Source organism: Triticum dicoccoides, chromosome 7B, assembly GCF_002162155.2.
Source record: "Triticum dicoccoides isolate Atlit2015 ecotype Zavitan chromosome 7B, WEW_v2.0, whole genome shotgun sequence".
NCBI classification, from domain to species: Eukaryota; Viridiplantae; Streptophyta; class Magnoliopsida; order Poales; family Poaceae; genus Triticum; species Triticum dicoccoides.
In genome coordinates, this window is record NC_041393.1 from 364,406,998 (window position 1) to 364,427,791 (window position 20,794).

A 20,794-nucleotide genomic window follows, 5' to 3' on the forward strand; every position below is an offset into this window, starting at 1 on the left:
TGCTTGGGCCTAGAGTGGAAAGGGGCCAGCCCCAGAGTGGGCTGGTGCGCCTCCCACCCTTGCCCAAGGCGTAGCTAGGAGGGGAGAGGGGAAACCCTAGGGCAGATGGGCCCTAAGGCCCATGCTCCCTGCGCCTCCCTCTCCTCCCCCTCCTGGCCGCCGCCCCCTTTGCCATCTAGGGCTGGCCGCACCCCTTGGGGGTGGGAAACCCTAGAGGGGGGCGCAGCCCCCTCTCCCCCTATAAATAGTGAGGCATAGGGCTTCCCATAACACGCGATTCGATCTCTCGTTGGTGCAGCCCTGCCCCTCTCCCTCCTCCTCCTCTCCCATGGTGCTTGGCGAAGCCCTGCAGGATTGCCACGCTCCTCCATCACCACCACGCCGTTATGCTGCTGTTGGATGGAGTCTTCCTCAACCTCTCCCTCTCTCCTTGCTGGATCAAGGCGTGGGAGACGTCACCGGGCTGTACGTGTGTTGAACGCGGAGGTGCCGTGCGTTCGGCACTTGATCATCGGTGATTTGAATCACGACGAGTACGACTCCATCAACCCCGTTCACTTGAACGCTTCCGCTTAGCGATCTACAAGGGTATGTAGATGCACTCTCCTTCCCCTCGTTGCTAGTCTCTCCATAGATTGATCTTGGTGATGCGTAGAAAATTTTGAATTTCTGCTACGTTCGCCAACACTATCCACTTTGTCCCCCGCCCAATCGGAATCCGTGAAACCTTCAAGCTTGAAATTTGCTCCTCTTGGGTACCATAAGCCAAAGTTTGGGGTATGAGCCAAATATCGAAAGATTCGCTTGACTGCCACATGGTGACTTTCCTTTGGTGCGGCTTGAAACCATGCACACATCCCCACACTCAACATGATATCCGGTCTAGATGCACAAAGGTAAAGCAAGGAGCCAATCATGGAGTGATATACCTTTTGATCCACCACTTTACCATTGGGATCGATGTCAAGTTGGCACTTGGTAGGCATTGGTGTAGTAGCCGGCTTGACATCACTTAGCTTGAATCTTTTAAGCATGTCTTGAGTGTATTTGGCTTGGTTGATGAAGGTTCCTTCTCTTCTTTGTTTGATGTCAAAACCAAGGAAGAACTTCAACTCTCCCATCGAAGACATCTTGAACTTGGAGGTCATGAGAGCGGCAAATTCCTCATTGAAAGCTTCGTTAGGAGAACCAAAGATAATATCATCAACATATAGTTGGCATACAAACAACTCCCCTTTGACCTTCTTAGTAAAAAGAGTGGGATCGATTTGTCCTACTTCAAATCCACGATCTTGTAGCAACTCGGTAAGGTGGTCATACCACGTGGGGCTTGTTTAAGGCCATAGAGTGCCTTATCGAGTTGATACACATGATCCGGGAAGTAGGGCTCCTCGAACCCGGGGGGTTGCTTGACATAAACCAACTCATTAATAGGACCATTAAGAAAAGCAATTTTCACATCCATTTGTTGCAACTTAAAGTTGTGATGGGAAGCATAAGCAATCAACAAACGAATGGATTCAAGACGAGCAACGGGAGCAAAGGTTTCACCGTAGTCGATACCCTCGACTTGGGAGTAGCCTTGTGCTACCAATCTTGCCTTGTTGCGAATGATGTTCCCATGAGCATCTTGCTTGTTCTTGAAGATCCACTTGGTTCCAATGACGTTGTGGTTCCCCGAAGGTCTTGGCACCAATCTCCACACCTTGTTGTACTCGAAGTTGTTGAGTTCTTCATGCATGGCATTGAGCCAATCCGAGTCTTCGAGCGCCTCATAGACCTTTTGGGGTTCAACACAAGAGACAAACGCATGATGTTCACAATAGTTAGCTAATTGTCTACGAGTGCTTACCCCCTTTCTTAGGCTTCCAACCACGTTTTCCATGAGATGGCCTTGGGTGGTGAGCTTGGAAGCAATCTTCGCGGCACGACGCTCTAATTCCTCCTCGGGTGTGGAAGGAGGAAGGTTAACTTGATCATCTTGATTGCCGTCTTGAGCTTGCTCATGATCTTCAACTTGCTCGAGGGGGAGAACTTGACCTTGGGCATCATTTAGAGGTTCACCACCATCTTGAGGTTGATCTTGCCCTTGGTCTCGTTCATGAGGGTGAGGGCCTTCACTTTGTTCTTCGGAAGCGTGTGGGTCTTGGGGAGGTGATGGCTCCACTTGAGTGGAGCATTGTCCTTCTCCTTCGGCCACAAGGGGTTCCTCAATGGGTAGGATATGACCAATACCCATTCTTCTTATGGCTTGGGGAGGAATTTCATCACCTACATCACAAGTACCACTTTGCTCCACTTGGGAGCCGTTATTTTCATCAAACTCTATGTTACACGTCTCCTCAATGAGTCCGTTGGACTTGTTGAGAACACGGTAAGCATGAGAGTTTGTAGCATAACCAACAAATATGCCCTCATGAGCTCTAGCTTCGAATTTAGACAAACGAACACCTTTATTGAGAATGAAACACTTACACCCGAACACCCGGAAGTACTTGAGATTGGGCTTGTTCCCGGTGAGTATCTCATACGGAGTCTTGTTCAAGCCTTTGCGGAGATAGAGCCGATTGGATGCATGACAAGCTGTGTTGATGGCTTCGGCCCAGAAGTTGTATGGAGACTTGAACTCCGCCATCATGGTCCTTGCTGCATCCATCAACGTCCGATTCTTCCTCTCCGCAACACCATTTTGTTGAGGGGTATATGGTGCAGAATATTGATGCTTGATCCCTTCATCACTAAGAAACTCATCCAAGGTGTAGTTCTTGAACTCGGTGCCGTTGTCACTTCTTATTGTCAAGATCTTTGCATTGTGTTGACGTTGAGCTTCATTTGCAAAGTCGATGACGGTTTGTTGAGTCTCACCCTTCCTCTTGAAGAAGTATACCCAAGTGTATCTTGAATAATCATCCACTATCACCAAGCAATACTTTCTACCCCCAAGACTATCAAAGGATGGAGGCCCAAAGAGGTCCATGTGCAGGAGCTCCAAGGGTCTCTTCGAGTAGATGATAGTCGTGGGAGGGTGAGCCGTCTCATGAAGCTTTCCTTCACTACAAGCACTGCAAACACAATATTTGGCAAAACTAACATTCGTTAGTCCATGAACATGGTCCCCCTTGAGAAGACTTTGCAAAGATCTCATATTGACGTGGGCTAAGCGGCGATGCCAAAGCCATCCCACATCAACTTTAGCCATTAGGCATGTCGCGGTCTTAGTGGGTTGCTCCGAAAAGTTAACCACATAGAGACCGTTCTCGACATGCCCAACAAAGGCTACTTTAAGAGTCTTGCTCCACAAGAGGGCCACGGTATCAATATCAAAGAAGGTGGCAAAACCCATGAGTGTGAGTTGACGAACGGAAAGTAAATTGAACGCAAGGGACTCAACAAGCATGACTTCCTCGATCGTTAGATCATGAGAAATGACAACCTTGCCAAGACCCAATACCTTAGAATGTGAGGCATCACCCCATTCGACATTGGTGGGCATAGATGGGATCTTGTGCACGTCCACCATCAAGTCTTTGCTCCCGGTCATATGATTTGTTGCTCCACTATCGAGCAACCATGATCCCCCACTGAAAGCAAACACCTACAAGAGATCAATGCTTGGTTTTAGGTACCCATTGAGTAATGGGTCCTTTGATGTTAGTAACAAGGGTCTTAGGAACCCAAATAGACCATTCAATGTACTCATAAGGAGAACCAACAAATTTAGCATAAACATGCCCATCACTAGCACGGCACAACACATAAGATGGGTTAAAGTCGCCGACTTTGTTGGGAGAGATGGCTTTGCGCTCTTTGGCATCACCACTCTTCCCATTGTTCTTCTTTTCCTTAGGAGCACCTTCTCCCTCCTTCACAAAAGTTTGCGTGAGCGGAGGAGGTCGATTGGTCTTGCTCTTCTTCTCCTTGTTCTTCTTCTTGTACTTGGACTTGGGTGAGAACCCAACTCCCTCCTTGCCCACAACTTCCTTTTGATTGCTCAAATGGTCATTTAGGTTCTTCTCGCCTTGTATGCATGACACAAGACCTTTCTCGAGTTGTTCCTTCAACTTGGCATTCTCCTCCACAAGATGCACATGCTCACAACATGGGTTAGTAGCATTTGCATTATCAATTAAGACCATGTGAGGAAATGTGGCCTTTTCCTTGGTTAGCTTAACTTGGAGTTGAGCATGAGACTCCTTGAGGGTGGCATGAGCACCTTTCAAGACCTTGTGGGCCTTGTCAAGTACATCAAACTCCTCCGTGAGTCTAACATGATCAACCCCAAGTTTAGCCTTCTCGGAAGCAAGAACACGAGACACAACAAGAGCATGATCAAGATCTTTCTTTAGTTTAGCATGACCATCGTTGTGTGACTCCTCAAGATCCAAACAATGCTCACGCTCTTCCTCAAGAGCATTAGAGAGATCCGATATCTCATCGGCATAGTCACGACTATGACTTTCCATCTTAGAGATGGTTTCTTCGTGAGCCTCGATCATGTCATTGGCTTCACCAAGTTGTTCCAAGAGAGCAACAAAGTGCTTCTTGGATTTGCCCTTAAGCTTACTCATGAAGGACTCGAATTCATTGATCTCCTCATTAGACCCCTTACCATTATCAAAGTCATCCGTTGACTGAGGGTTAGGAATAATGGTGGTTTTGATGTTGGGGGTTACCTTGTTGGTGGCCTTAGCCATGAGGCACTTGGCGGTGACGTTCTCGTTAGGTGCATCGAAGAGAGACACCCGGGGAGTTGTGACAATGGCAACGAATGCCATGGCCATTGTTTCACCATCTTCATCATCATCGTCATCCTCACGGTATTCTTCTTGAACCACCAACCCGTGAGAAGGAGTCTTCTTGGTGAAGTTGTTCTTGTTGGGGAAGGACTTGGCTTTGTTTTTTCGGATGAACTTGCCACCATTGTCTTCCCGCTTCTCGTAGGGACAATCCGCAACGAAATGGCTAACATTGCCACAGTTGAAACAAGTTCTAACTCGTTGCTTCCCCTTAAGGCCACTTGAGTTGTTCTTTTTGAAGTTGGGTCTTGTATTCTTCTTACTCCAAAATTGTCTTGAGGCAAGAGCCATGTGCTCATGATAATCATACTTCGTGTCCTCGGGGTTGCTCTCCTCATCTTCCTCTTCTTCTTCTTCTTCCACACTAACCTTGGCCTTCAAGGCAAGATTGGGCTTCTTTGCCCTTTGAGAACGAAGCACCGCATTGTCGGCGGTCTTGTCCAAGATGCTCATTGCAACAAACTCATCCAACACTTCACTAGAGGTCATGGAGTGGAAGTCCGGTCTTTGGCAAATGACGGAGGACATGGCCTTGTTGTAGGGCATCATGGCCTTGAGGAACTTGCCCTTGATCCAGTTGTCATCCGTGTCCTTGCTCCCATGATCTCAGAGTGCGACTGCGAGTTTGGTCACTCTTCGAAAGAGCTCACAAGGTTCTTCATCCTCTTTCATTGCAAACTCATCGGCTTCATCTTGCACCACTTCATAGTTAGAGCGTTGAATGCTAGCACTTCCTCGATAGAGACGCTCGACACATTTCCATGCTTCTTTAGCCATGGCATGAGGTCGAAGATGAGGGAGATCTTCGTGAAGGATTGCATCTTGGATGATGAAGAGAGCACTCTCATTGAATTGATTGTCCACTTCTTCTCGAGGGGTGAAGTTGCTTGGATCATGAGGATAGAAACCTTCTTCAGTAATTCTCCAAAGGTTAGTGTTCACATGTTTTAAGTGACGCTTGAAGCGATAAAGCCAAGCATCAAAATCTTCATTTTTCACATATTTAGGAGGAGGACCAGCATGATTCAAATGAGTAGAGGGGATCGGTCCTCTATACACCGGGGGTTCCACATTGGCAAAGATGCCGGTGCCATTTCTACCACTAGTAGACGGACTCTTTTCACTATTAGCTTCCCCCTTGTCGGGGTTAGCATCCGTCACCTTGTTAATGGGATCACCCACTTTCATCGGCGAGGTAGATAGTTTGAGTCCCTCTAGGAATTCAGAAAACATGCTTTTAACCTCGGCCGTCATGGAGGTTTTCAATGTGTCTAAAGCCACATTGAATTCCTCACGAGAGACCGAGGTTCCCCCTTCGGCCGAAGACGAGACGAGATTCACACCGGAGTGCTCCTCCGCACCGTCGTTGGTGTCAACCATACTCTTCGGACGACAAAGTCCTTAATAAAGAGACGAGGCTCTGATACCAATTGAAAGGATCGATATGGTTGACTAGAGGGGGGGGGGTGAATAGGCAATTAATAATTTTTAGACTTTTCTTAACAATTAAAAACTCGCAATGAAATAGGTTGTCTAGATGTGCAACTACGTGGACAACCTATATGATGCAAAGACAATAAGCACACAAGCAAGCAGTAGATATAACTCAAGTAAGCTTGCAAAAGTAAAGGGACAAGATAACCAAGAGTGGAGCCGGTGGAGACGAGGATGTGTTACCGAAGTTCCTTCCTTTTAAGGGGAAGTACGTCTCCGTTAGAGCGGTGTGGAGGCATAATGCTCCCCAAGAAGCCACTAGGGCCACCGTAATCTCCTCACGTCCTCACACAATGCGAGATGCCGTGATTCCACTATTGGAGCCCTTGAAGGCGGAAACCGGACCTTTACAAACAAGATTGGGGCAATCTCCACAACACTTGGAGGCTCCCAACAACACCACGAAGCTTCACCACAATGGAGTATGGCTTCGAGGTGACCTCAACCGTCTAGGGTGCTCAACACCCAAGAGTAACAAGATCCGCTAGGGATAAGTGGGGGGAATCAAATATCCTGTGGTGGAAGTGTAGATCGGGCCCTTGTCACCCAATCCCGAGCAAATCAACAAGTTTGATTGGCTAGGGAGAGAGATCGAGCGAAAATGGAGCTTGGAGCAACAATGGAGCTTAGAGGTGGAAGAGGTAGTCAACTAGAGGTAGAAGACGCCCCTTATATAGTCATGGGAAAAATCCAACCGTTATCCACAAGTTCAACCCGCGACACGCGGTACTACTGCTCCAGGGGCGCGGTACTACCGCGAGGCCGCGCGATACTACCGTGGCGGACCACGGTACTTCCCTGACAGCAGCAGAGGCCGAGACTTGCCTGACTAGGGTGCAGTACTACCGCTTGCGCGGTACTACCGCTCCCCCTTGCGGTACTACCGCAAGGCAGGGAAGTCATGGCCTGCGAAGAGCGCGGATGAAATAAATTACATCCGTGCCTACTTCCGCTAAAATGAGGTGGTACAAAAATCCGACGCGGTACTACCGCTCGCGAGGCGCGGTACTACCGTGGCGGGCGAGGATGTAAAAAATTACATCCGCGCCTACTACCATGACGCTGCGGTACTAGGTAGGAGGGCCACGGTACTACGACTCCTGGGGAGCGGTACTACCGTGGGTCCCCGCGGTACTACCGCGCTGGACGAGCGGTACTACCGTGGGTGGCGCGGATGTAAAAAATTACATCCGCCCCTACTACCGTATCGAAGCGGCACTAGGCCTGGGAGCCGCGGTAATACGACTCAAGATGAGCGGTACTACCGTGACCCATAGCGGTACTACCGCTGGTACTTGCGGTACTACCGCAAGTACATCAGTAGTCGTCAGATTTCAGCACAACCAAGATAACGAAGGGAAGCTCCAAAGTGCAGGGAAAGGTAGGACAAGTGTACGTGTTGATTCCACCCAAACCTTTCCGACGCGGACCCCCTCTTAATAGTACGGCTCTCCTACGACTCAAATCCACCAAAGAGAAACGTAGAACAACGCCGACTTCAATAGTCTCCGAGGGGCACCGAATCGTCTCGTGCCTAGTGAAGAAGTATCTGAGAAACTCAAGGCACACGATTAGTCCGCAAAAGCATTGTCATCAATCACCAAAACACCTAAGGGATAAAAATGCCCTTACAATGACCAAGAGGGTTTAGGCTATGGTTCAGATATGTCCAGAGCCCCCAAGTAGTCATAAGTGTGGCATTGTATCGATCAAGAGGTGTAGCTATGGTTCGGATATGACCAGAGCCCCCAAGTGATTTCCCTGTTGGCCTTATGCCTATCAAGAGGTGTAGCTATGGTTCGGATATGACCAAGCCCCCAAGTGATTTCCCTGGTGCCCTTATGCATATCAAGAGGTGTAACTATGGTTCGAACCCATAGCCCCCAAGTGATTTCCCTGGTGGCTTATGCCTATCAAGAGGTGTAGCTATGGTTCGGATACGACCAAGCCCCCAAATGATTTCCCTGGTGGCCCTTATGCCTATCAAGAGGTGTGACTATGGTTCGAACATAGCCCCCAAGTGATATTGTGAGCTGTGCTCAAGGGAAACCCATGTTTGAGCTCTGCTGTGCAGCAGACTCTCTTTGGCCCCTTATGATAGTATTGGCTTGATAGCCGGATTACCGAAGTAACCAGAGCTGTGTTCTTATGATAACATTGGCTTGATAGCCGTATCAATAGGGTAGTCACAGCTGTGATCAACCATATGATAAGCCAATAAGGCATGATACCCATGTTTGAACCGCCCATCATGGCAGCAAGTTCTCTTTGGCAACCTTTAATTTTTCTGAGAACTCAAACTTGCGAGAGATGAATTCTTCTTGAACCGGATGTTAAACCGGATATGGAGAGCTTCAAATCTTTATGGGAGACATCTTTCCCTTAAACCGGATCTTAAACCGGAATCTTCATTTTCAGCCGGAATTTTTTTGACGACTTTTAAACTCGAACTTGCGAGAAATTAATATTTTTTGAACCGAAAATTCTTAAACCGGATTCGAGAGCTTCAGAGCTTTGTGGGAGATAAACTTCCCTTGAACCGGATTTTAATCCGGCATTCTTCCTTTTGAACCGGAAATTTTCTGACGGCCTTTATACTTTCATCAATATGGTAGTAGCCTCCGGGACCGGGTTATCTTTCCCTCCAATGTCCTGGGGTTCTTGAATTCACCTAAAACAGGCAATATTTGCTGAGTCGTATCATTGTAGCCCCCTAGTCTCAAGGCGACTCGAGGAATTGGCTTGAGATTCTCCATATTTGACCGTGATATAAACCGGCATAAGTTGCATATCATTGGTGTTGATAGCACGATGTAAATCCACAGAAGGTTGAGGTGATTACGGCGGGTTATAAATGATCCCGTATGAGCCATGTCATCAATTCGGCCAATGGTTCCTTCCAACTGGCTATTTTTAACCAAACTGTAGTGGCGGCGACTTGTGCGCCTGCCCATTGGGCCGCCCAGTGCAGACGGCGGTTGATAGTATATGATAATTTACCTCCATTTTGTTGAAAGAAAACCGGGCTACCCAAGCTGTGACTTGCTCATATTCAATAAACAACTCATGCAGACAGGTGCGGCCCGATGTGTTGATGTAGACCAGGCCGCGAGAGACGGACAGCAGAGACGGACAACAAAGATGACCACGGCTTCAGAGGCAGCACAAATAGCTGAGTTGGCCGCGGTGTTATAAGCTGGTGAAGGCGAGCAAGTTGTGCTCCGCGTTGTAAGCCGGTGCAGACGCATGAATCGGCTGTGAGGGCAAATGGGCAAGTCGCCCGTGGCGTTGTAAAGCGGTGCGGACGAGTGAGCCAGCCACGGCGTTTGTAAGTCGGTGCAGGAGTCCGTTGAATAAGGACGACCACCCGAGCCAAATGATGTTGGCATGCCTCCATCTCCGCGGTATAATGCCACCTTGTGACGAATAATTCTTCTGCATATGAAACACAGCAGGGCAAAGTAGTTTCGCTCGCATGAATTAATATGTGTTAAATAAATAGGATAAATAGCACCTGGTATTTTTTGGATGTTGATAGCAGCTTGGCCAAGGTGGCTAGGCTTCGGCTGTTGGGGAACGTAGCAGAAATTCAAAATTTTTATGCGAGTCACCAAGATCTATCTATGTAGAAACCAGCAACGAGGGGAAGGAGAGTGCATCTACATACCCTTGTAGATTACTAAGCGGAAGCGTTCAAGAGAACGGGGTTGAAGGAGTCGTACTCGTCGTGATCCAAATCACCGGAGATCCTAGTGCCGAACGGACGGCACCTCCGCGTTCAACACACGTACAGCCCGGTGACGTCTCCCATGCCTTGATCCAGCAAGGAGAGAGGGAGAGGTTGGGGAAGACTCCATCCAGCAGCAGCACAATGGCGTGGTGGTGGTGGAGGAGCGTGGCAATCCTGCAGGGCTTCGCCAAGCACCGCGGGAGAGGAGGAGTACTTGGGAGAGGGGGAGGGATGCACCAGAACATGGGGTGCGGCTGCCCTCCCACCCCTCCACTATTTATAGGTGGGGAGAGAAGGGGGCCGGCCCCCTTAGATCCCATCTAGGGTTGGGGGCGGCGGCCAAAGGGGGGAGGAGTGCCTCCCAAGTCAAGTGGAGGCCCTCCCCCTTAGGGTTTCCCCTCTCCCATGCACATGGGCCTTGGGGGGGCTGGTGCCCCTGGCCCTTTAAGGCTAGGGCGCCCCCTTACAGCCCATGCTGCTGTATTGGACGTGGTGGAACAATTTCCGGACCTCCGGACCCCTCCGGAATCCTCCGGAACCTTCTGGAAGCTTCCCGGTACAATACCAGAAAACCCGAACTTTTCCCGGAACCCGAACAACAACTTTCCATATATAAATCTTTACCTCCGGACCATTCCGGAACTCCTCGTGACGTCCGAGATCTCATCCGGGACTCCGAACAACATTCGGTAACCACGTATATCTATTCCCGATAACCCTAGCGTCATCGAACCTTAAGTGTGTAGACCCTACGGGTTCGGGAACCATGCAGACATGACCGAGACGTTCTCCGGTCAATAACCAACAGAGGGATATGGATACCCATGTTGGCTCCCACATGTTCCACGATGATCTCATCGGATGAACCACGATGTCAAGGACTCAATCGATCCCGTATGCAATTTCCTTTGTCTAACGGTATTGTACTTGTCCGAGATTCAATCGTCGGTATCCCGATACCTTGTTCAATCTCATTACCGGCAAGTCTCTTTACTCGTTCCGTAACACATCATCTCGTGATCAACCCCTTGGTAACATTGTGCACATAATGATGATGTCCTACCGAGTGGGCCCAGAGATACCTCTCCATCACACGGAGTGACAAATCCCAGTCTCGATTCGTGCCAACCCAACAGAAACTTTCGGAGAAACCCGTAGTGCAACTTTATAGCCACCCAGTTACGTTGTGACATTTGGTACACCCAAAGCATTCCTACGGTATCCGGGAGTTGCACAATCTCATGGTCTAAGGAAATGATACTTGACATTAGAAAAGCTTTAGCATACGAACTACGATCTTTGTGCTAGGCTTAGGATTGGGTCTTGTCCATCACATCATTCTCCTAATGATGTAATCCCGTTATCAATGACATCCAATGTCCATGGTCAGGAAACCGTAACCATCTATTGATCAACGAGCTAGTCAACTAGAGGCTTACTAGGGACATGGTGTTGTCTATGTACCCACACATGTATCTGAGTTTCCTATCAATACAATTATAGCATGGATAATAAACGATTATCATGAACAAGGAAATATAATAATAATAACTAATTTATTATTTCCTCTAGAGCATATTTCCAATAGTCTCCCACTTGCACTAGAGTCAATAATCTAGTTCACATCGCCATGTGATTAGCACTCACAGGTCACATCGCCATGTGACCAACATCCAAAGAGTTTACTAGTGTCACTAAACTAGTTCACATCATCATGTGATTAAGGCTCAATGAGTTCTGGGGTTTGATCATGTTTTGCTTGTGAGAGAGGTTTTAGTCAACGGGTCTGCAACATTCAGATCCGTATGTACTTCGCAAATCTCTAGGTCATATTGTAAATGCTGCTTCCACGCTCCACTTGGAGCTATTCCAAATGGTTGCTCCAGTATACGTATCCGGTTTGCTACTCAGAGTCATTAGGATAGGTGTTAAAGCTTGCATCGACGTAACCCTTTACGCCGAACTCTTTATCACCTCCATAATCGAGAAACATTTCCTTATTTCTCTAAGGATAATTTTGACCGCTGTCCAATGATCGTTCCTGGATCATTCTTGTACCCCTTGACTAACTCATGGCAAGGCACACTTCCGGTGCGGTACACAGCATAGCATACTATAGAGCCTACGTCTGAAGCATAGGGGACGACCTTCGTCCTTTCTCTCTCTTCTGCCGGGGTCGAGCTTTAACTCTTAACTTCATACCTTACTACTCAGGCAAGAACTCCTTCTTTGATTGATCCATCTTGAACACCTTCAAGATCATGTCAAGGTATCTGCTCATTTGAAAGTACCATTGAGCGGTTTTTGATCTATCCTCATAGATCTTGATGCTCAATGTTCAAGCAGCTTAATCCAGGTTCTCTATTGAGAAACACCTTTCAAATAACCCTATATGCTTTCCAGAAATTCTACATCATTTCCGATCAACAATATGTCAACAACATATACTCATCAGAAATGCTATAGTGCTCCCACTCACTTCTTTGGAAATACAAGTTTCTCATAAACTTTGTATAAACCCAAAATCTTTGATCATCTCATCAAAGCGTACATTCCAACTCCGAGATGCTTACTCCAGTCCTTAGAAGGATTGCTGGAGCTTTGCATACTTTATTAGCATCTTTCAGGATTGACAAAACCTTCTGGTTGTATCACATACAACCTTTCCCCAAGGATATCCTCGAGGAAACAAATGTTTTTAACATCCTATCTGCAAGATTTCATAAATCATTGAGTAATTGCTAATATAATTCCAACAGACTCTTAGCATCGCTACGAATGAGAAAGTCTCATCGCAGTCAACTCCTTGAACTTGTCAGAAAACATCTTAACGACAAGTCGAGCTTTCTTAATGGTGACACTTACCATCATTGTCCGTCTTCTTCTAAAGTCCATCTGTACCCAACAGCCTTTACGACCATCTAGTAGTTCTTCCAAAGTCTACACTTTGTTTTCATACATGGATCCTCTCTCGGATTTTATGGCCTCAAGCCATTTGTCGGAATCCGGGCCCACCATTGCTTCTCCATAGCTCGTAGGTTCATTGTTGTCTAGCAACATGACCTCCAAGACAGGATTACCGTACCACTCTAAAGCAGTACCTGTCCTTGTCGTCCTACGAGGTTTGGCAGTGACTTGATCCGAAGCATTATGATCACTATCACCAGCTTCCACTTCAATTGGTGTAGGTGCCATAGGAACAACTTCCTGTGCCCTGCTACACACTAGTTGAAGTGATGGTTCAACAACCTCATCAAGTCTCCACCATCCTCCCACTCAATTCTTTCAAGAGAAACTTTTCCTCGAGAAAGGACCCGATTCAAGGAACAATCCTTTTGCTTCCGGATCTGAAATAGGAGGTATACCCAACTGTTTTGGGTGTCCTATGAAGATGCATTTTATCCGCTTTGGGTTCGAGCTTATCAACCTGAAACTTTTTCACATAAGCATCGCAGCCCCAAACTATCAAGAAACGACAACTTAGGTTTCTCCAAACCATAGTTCAAACGGTGTCGTCTCAATGGAATTAGGTGGTGCCCTATTAAAGTGAGTGCGGTTGTCTCTAATGCCTAACCCATGAACGATAGTGGTAATTCGATAAGAGACATCATGGTACGCACCATATCCAATAGGGTGCAACTATGATGTTCGGACACACCATCACACTATGGTGTTCCAGGCGGTATTAATTGTGAAATAATTTCCACAATGTCTTAATTGCGTGCCAAAGCTCGTAACTCCGATACTCATCTCTATGATCATATCATAGACATTTTATCCTCTTGTCACAATGATCTCCAACTTCACTCTAAAATTACTTGAACCATTCAATAATTCAGACTTGTGTTGCATCAAGCAAATATACTCAACATCTACTCGAATCATTTGTGAAGTAGGAACATAACGATATTCACTGCATGCCTCAGCACTCATTGGACTGCACAGATCAAAATGTGTTACTTCCAACAAGTTGCTATCTTGTTCCATCTTACTGAAAACGAGGCTTTTCAGTCATCTTGCCCATGTGGTATGATTTTCATATCTCAAGTGATTCAAAATCAAGTGAGTCCAAATGATCCATCTGCATGGAGTTTCTTCATGCGTATACACCAATAGACATGGTTCACATGTCTCAAAATTTTCAAAAACGAGTGAGTCCGAAGATCCATCAACATGGATCTTCTTCATGCATTTTATACCAATATGACTTACATGGCAGTGCCACAAGTAAGTGGTACTTATCATTACTATCTTATATCTTTTGGCATGAAAATGTGTATCACTACGATCGAGATTCAATAAATCATTCTTTTAGGTGTAAGACCATTGAAGGTATTATTCAAATAAATAGAGTAACCATTATTCTCCTTAAATGAATAACTGCATTGCGATAGACATAATCCAATCATGTCTATGCTCAACGCAAACACTAAATAACACTATTCAGGTTTAGCACCAATCTCGATGGTAGAGGGAGTGTGCGATGCTTGATTACATCAACCTTGGAAACACTTCCAACACATATCGTCAGTTCACCTTTAGCTAGTCTCGGTTTATTCCGTAGCCTTTTATTTCGAGTTACTAACACTTAGCAACCGAACCGGTATCTAATACCCTGGTGCTACTAGGAGTACTAGTAAAGTACACATTAACATAATGTATATCCAATATACTTCTATCGACCTTGTCAACCTTCTCATCTACCAAGTATCTAGGGTAATTCTGCTTCAGTGTCCGTTCCTCTCATTACAGAAGCACTTAGTCTCGGGTTTGGGTTCAACCTTGGGTTTCTTCACTGGAGCAGCAACTGATTTGCCGTTTCATGAAGTACCCCTTCTTGCCCTCGCCCTTCTTGAAACTAGTGGTTTCACTAACCATCAACAATTGATGCTCCTTCTTGATTTCTACATTCGTGGTGTCAAACATCGCGAATAGCTCAAGGATCATCATATCTATCCCTGTTATGTTATAGTTCATCACGAAGCTCTAGTAGCTTGGTGGCAATGTCTTTTGGAGAAACATCACTATCTCATCTGGAAAATTAACTCCCACTCGATTCAAGTGATTGTTGTACCCAGACAATCTGAGTACAAGATCAACGATTGAGATCTTCTCCCTTAGTTTGTAGGCTAGAAAACTCATCAGAGGTCTCATACCTCTTGACGTGGGCACGAGCCTAAAATCCCAGTTTCAGCTCTTGGAACATCTCGTATGTTCTGTGATATTTCAAAAATGTCTTCGGTGCCTCAATTCTATTTAACATTATCGAACTATCATGTAGTCATCAAAACGTGTATGTCAGATGTTCGCAACATTCATAGACCACGTTCGAGGTCCAGCACACCGAGCGGTGCATTAAGGACATAAGCCTTCTATTGTCCGCATAATTGCTACTGTCAACTTTCAACTATATTTTCTCTAGGAACATATCTAAAACAGTAGAACTAAAGTGCGAGCTATGACATAATTTGCAAAGGGTTTTTGACTATGTTCAGAATAATTAAGTTCATCTAATGAACTCCCACTCAGATAGACATCCCTCTAGTCATCTAAGTGATTACATGATCCGAGTCAACTAGGCCGTGTCCGATCAGCACGTGAAACAGACTAGTCATCATCGGTGAACATCTTCTTGTTGATCGTATCCACCATACGACTCATGCTCGACCTTTCAGTCTCTTGTGTTCCGAGGCCATGTCTGTACATGCTAGACTCGTCAAGTCAACCTAAGTGTTTTGCGTGTGTAAATCTGGCTTACACCCGTTGTATGTGAGCGTTAGAATCTATCACACCCGATCATCACGTGGTGCTTCGAAACAACAAACTTTCGCAACGGTGCACAGTTAGGGGGAACACTTTCTTGAAATTTTAATGAGGGATCATCTTATTTACTACCGTCGTTCTAAGCAAATAAGATGCATAAACATGATAAACATCACATGCAATCAAATAGTGACATGATATGGCCAATATCATTTTGCTCCTTTTGATCTCCATCTTCGGGGCTCCATGATCATCATCGTCACCGGCATGACACCATGATCTCCATCATCATGATCTCCATCATCATGATCTCCATCATCGTGTCTTCATGAAGTTGTCTCGCCAACTATTACTTCTACTACTATGGCTACCGGTTAGCAATAAAGTAAAGTAATTACAGGGCGTTGTATAATGACACGTAGGTCATACAATAAATAAAGACAACTCCTATGGCTCCTGCCGGTTGTCATACTCATCGACATGCAAGTCGTGATTCCTATTATAAGAACATGATCAATCTCATACATCACATATCATTCATCACATTCTTCTTGGCCATATCACATCACATAGCATACCCTGCAAAAACAAGTTAGACGTCCTCTAATTGTTGTTTGCATGTTTTTTACGTGGCTGCTATGGGTTTCTAGCAAGAACGTTTCTTACCTACGCAAAACCACAACGTGATATGCCAATTGCTATTTACCCTTCATAAGGACCCTTTTCATCAAATCCGTTCCGACTAAAGTGGGAGAGACTGGCACCCGCTAGCTACCTTATGCACCAAGTGCATGTCAGTCGGTGGAACCTATCTCACGTAAGTGTACGTGTAAGGCCGGTCCGGGCCGCTTCATCCCACAATACCGTCGAAACAAGATTGGACTAGTAACGGTAAGCATATTGCACAAAATCAACGCCCACAACTACTTTGTGTTCTACTCGTGCATAGAATCTACGCAATAGACCTAGCTCATGATGCCACTGTTGGGGAACGTAGCAGAAATTCAAAATTTTCCTACGAGTCACCAAGATCTATCTATGGAGAAACCAGCAACGAGGGGAAGGAGAGTGCATCTACATACCCTTGTAGATCGCTAAGCGGAAGCGTTCAAGAGAACGGGGTTGAAGGAGTCGTACTCTTTGTGATCCAAATCACCGGAGATCCTAGTGCCGAACGGACGACACCTCCGCGTTCAACACACGTACAGCCCGGTGACGTCTCCCATGCCTTGATCCATTAAGGAGAGAGGAAGAGGTTGGCGAAGACTCCATCCAGAAGCAGCACAATGGCGTGGTGGTGGTGGAGGAGCATGGCAATCCTGCAGGGCTTCGCCAAGCACCGCGGGAGAGGAGGAGTACTTGGGAGAGGGGGAGGGCTGCGCCAGAACTTGGGGTGCGGCTGCCCTCCCACCCCTCCACTATTTATAGGTGGGGAGAGAAGGGGGCCGGCCCCCTTAGATCCCATCTAGGGTTGGGGGCGGCGGCCAAAGGGGGGAGGAGTGCCTCCCAAGTCAAGTGGAGGCCCTCCCCCTTAGGGTTTCCCCTCTCCCATGCGCATGGGCCTTGGGGGGGGGCTGGTGCCCTTGGCCCTTTAAGTCTAGGGCGTGGTGGAACAATTTCCGGACCTCCGGACCCCTCCGGAATCCTTCGGAACCTTCTGGAAGCTTCCCGGTACAATACCAGAAAAACCCGAACTTTTCCCGGAACCCGAACAACAACTTTCCATATATAAATCTTTACCTCCGGACCATTCTGGAACTCATCGTGACGTCCGAGATCTCATTCGGGACTCCGAACAACATTCGGTAACCACGTATATCTATTCCCTATAACCCTTGCGTCATCGAACCTTAAGTGTGTAGACCCTACGGGTTCGGGAACCATGCAAACATGACCGAGACGTTCTCCGGTCAATAACCAACAGCGGGATCTGGATATCCATGTTGGCTCCCACATGTTCCACGATGATCTCGTCGGATGAACCACGATGTCAAGGACTCAATCGATCCCGTATACAATTCCCTTTGTCTAGCGGTATTGTACTTGCCCGAGATTCGATCGTCGGTATCCCGATACCTTGTTCAATCTCGTTACCGGCAAGTCTCTTTACTCGTTCCGTAACACATCATCCCGTGATCAACCCCTTGGTAACATTGTGCACATAATGATGATGTCCTACCGAGTGGGCCCAGAGATACCTCTCCGTCACACGGAGTGACAAATCCCAGTCTCGATCCGTGCCAACCCAACAGACACTTTCGGAGATACCCGTAGTGCACCTTTACAGCCACCCAGTTACGTTCTGACATTTGGTACACCCAAAGCATTCTGACGGTATCCGGGAGTTGCACAATCTCATGGTCTAAGGAAATGATACTTGACATTAGAAAAGCTTTAGCATACGAACTACGATCTTTGTGCTAGGCTTAGGATTGGGTCTTGTCCATCACATCATTCTCCTAATGATGTAATCCCGTTATCAATGACATCCAATGTCCATGGTCGGGAAACCGTAACCATCTATTGATCAATGAGCTAGTCAACTAGAGGCTTACTAGGGACATGGTGTTGTCTATGTACCCACACATGTATCTGAGTTTCCTGTCAATACAATTATAGCATGGATAATAAACGATTATCATGAACAAGGAAATATAATAATAATAACTAATTTACTATTGCCTCTAGAGCATATTTCCAACACCGGCAATGATAGCATAGCACAATTCTTGCCAGCCATGACGACAAACGACTGCAGCAAGAATTGATCATCTGTTCGGATTCGACGGTGTGGCCACGGCAGTCGCTCGACACGCTGGCGAGGGGCGGCTCAATAGGTGACTAATTCAGGTCCGGTTTGATCATAAGTAGCAACAGAGTGCAGCCGTGGCGTCTCAGAGGTGCTAGTTTCCCATTATCATCTCCCTCTGATGGATCCTTTTTCTTGTAAATCATCTCAGAATCCGTGTATGTACTAGTAGTTTTCCAAGTAGCAATGAATACTAGTACTTCTTTTGGTTGGTTTGACTTTCCTTGCATGTACGCGCACCATCAAACGGAGCTAGCGGGCACACGCCTGGAACATAAGCATATACTGGCCTTTCCCTCCAGTAGGAGCGGCTCAGTAACTCGGTGGGGGCGGCGAACGTCAGCAGCGACTCATATCAGAAGTGATAGCAGCGACGACGGCCTCACATACGGTGACTCGACGGAGACCAAACCCTCACCCATAGAGGTGTGCGGGAAACGGGCGGCAGCAGCGGATCAACCACTTGTCGGCGGTTTAACAGGGGCGCTGGCTGGTGAAACAGCGAGGTGGCCTGGCGTGTCAGAGACAAAGGGCGGGCGACGATACGGCAGCCCGGCGTCTCAAAAGTCGGGCTACGGCAGAAGCAAGCTGGCGGAGGCGGATCGCAGTGGCAATGCGAGCCGGTGGAGGTAACCGATAAAAAATGCATGCATGCTGATATGATATCCTCCCAGGAGCTGACGTAGTGCAGAGACGTGGTTGTACTATGTGTTAATTACACTTTGAAATCCATGTAGCATTAGTACTAGATGTACTTGTAGCTGCATTTAGCCTCCACGTGAGGAGCTTCTTGGGGCATCCCACTTGTGCACCACAATCAATAGTGTTTTTTTGGCGAAATTAACCGTGGAAACGCAGGATCGTGGATGGCCTGCTGCCAGTCCTTTTGTCTTGATCTGCATAAACAAATTTGGGTGCCCAAGTCTTCGGTCTTTAAATCTGGCCTCTATTGTTTTCTTTGCTTCATCTGATTCTGACGGACAAAATAATTTTCTTTTCCTCCTGGTCCCAGTGGGTTGCATGAATCCGTACCGGACTCCTTTTTTGTGCTGACAGTTAACCTCGAGTAATCGAGATGCTTCAGATTGCATTGTAACTTGAAACAATCGTGAAGATGTGGACAAAAACAGCCACAACTCGGCGGATCGCAAAAAACAGCCGCAATAAAAAATTTCTGGTCCGTCTCGGTGCAATCGGCGACTGATGGATCCTTGACACTTCTCCTTATAAAAACTTCTTGTCTCGAACTTGGCGGATCTCCATGGCGCTTGCTGCAGCCGCTTTAGCATGCAACCCTAAAAACTTCCAAATCATAATTTCATACGCACTGTTCCGACTTGCTGGTCGACGTAGATCTTTCTGGATCTAACTTTCTTCATCCGAAAAATTATGAACTTCTCGATCCCTGAAGAAATCCCTTCAAGAACTCAACACCACCGTGCGCAGGCCCCACGGTGGGCGCCAACTGTTGTGGAATTAACACGTCAGATGTCCTTGTAACGCCCCGGATTCGATGCGCCAGGTGTCATCCAGTTATTCGCCGTCTTTGCCATGTCATTTGCTTGCATATTGTATTTTATCATGTCATCATGTGCATTGCATTGCATACGTGTTCGTCTCATGCATCCGAGCATTTTCCCCGATGTTCGTTTTGCAATCCGGCACTCCTATGTCCTCCGGCGTCCCCCTTTTATCTCTCGTTGTGAGCGGGTGTTAAACGCTCTTGGAATGGACCGTGATTTTCCAAGCGGCCTTGGTATAGCACCGGTAGACCGCCTGTCAAGTTTCGTACCATTTGGAGTCCGTTTGATACTCCAACGGTTAACCGGGTAACCGCAAAGGCCTCTTTTGTGTGCAGCCCAACAACCCTCCAAAGTGGCCCATAACCCATTGTAACCCCCCTCCATGCTCTCGGTCGTTCGATCACGATCGCCTGGCCGAAAACCGCACTCCATTTGGACTCTCCTAGCTCCCAGAATCTATAAATAGGCCACCTCCCCCGAAATTCGCGGATGAATCCCCCTAACCCTAGTCTTCTTCCACCTTCCGCCGCCGGACATGTCCGTCCCGACTCGGACGTGTCCGCGCCGCCGCACCCGGCGAATCCCAGCATGCCGCGTGTCCCCGCCGCCGTGTCTCCTCCGCGCGCCGCCGCAGGCCCGCTCGGCCCAGGCGCGGCCCGCCCAAGCCCATCCGGAGCCC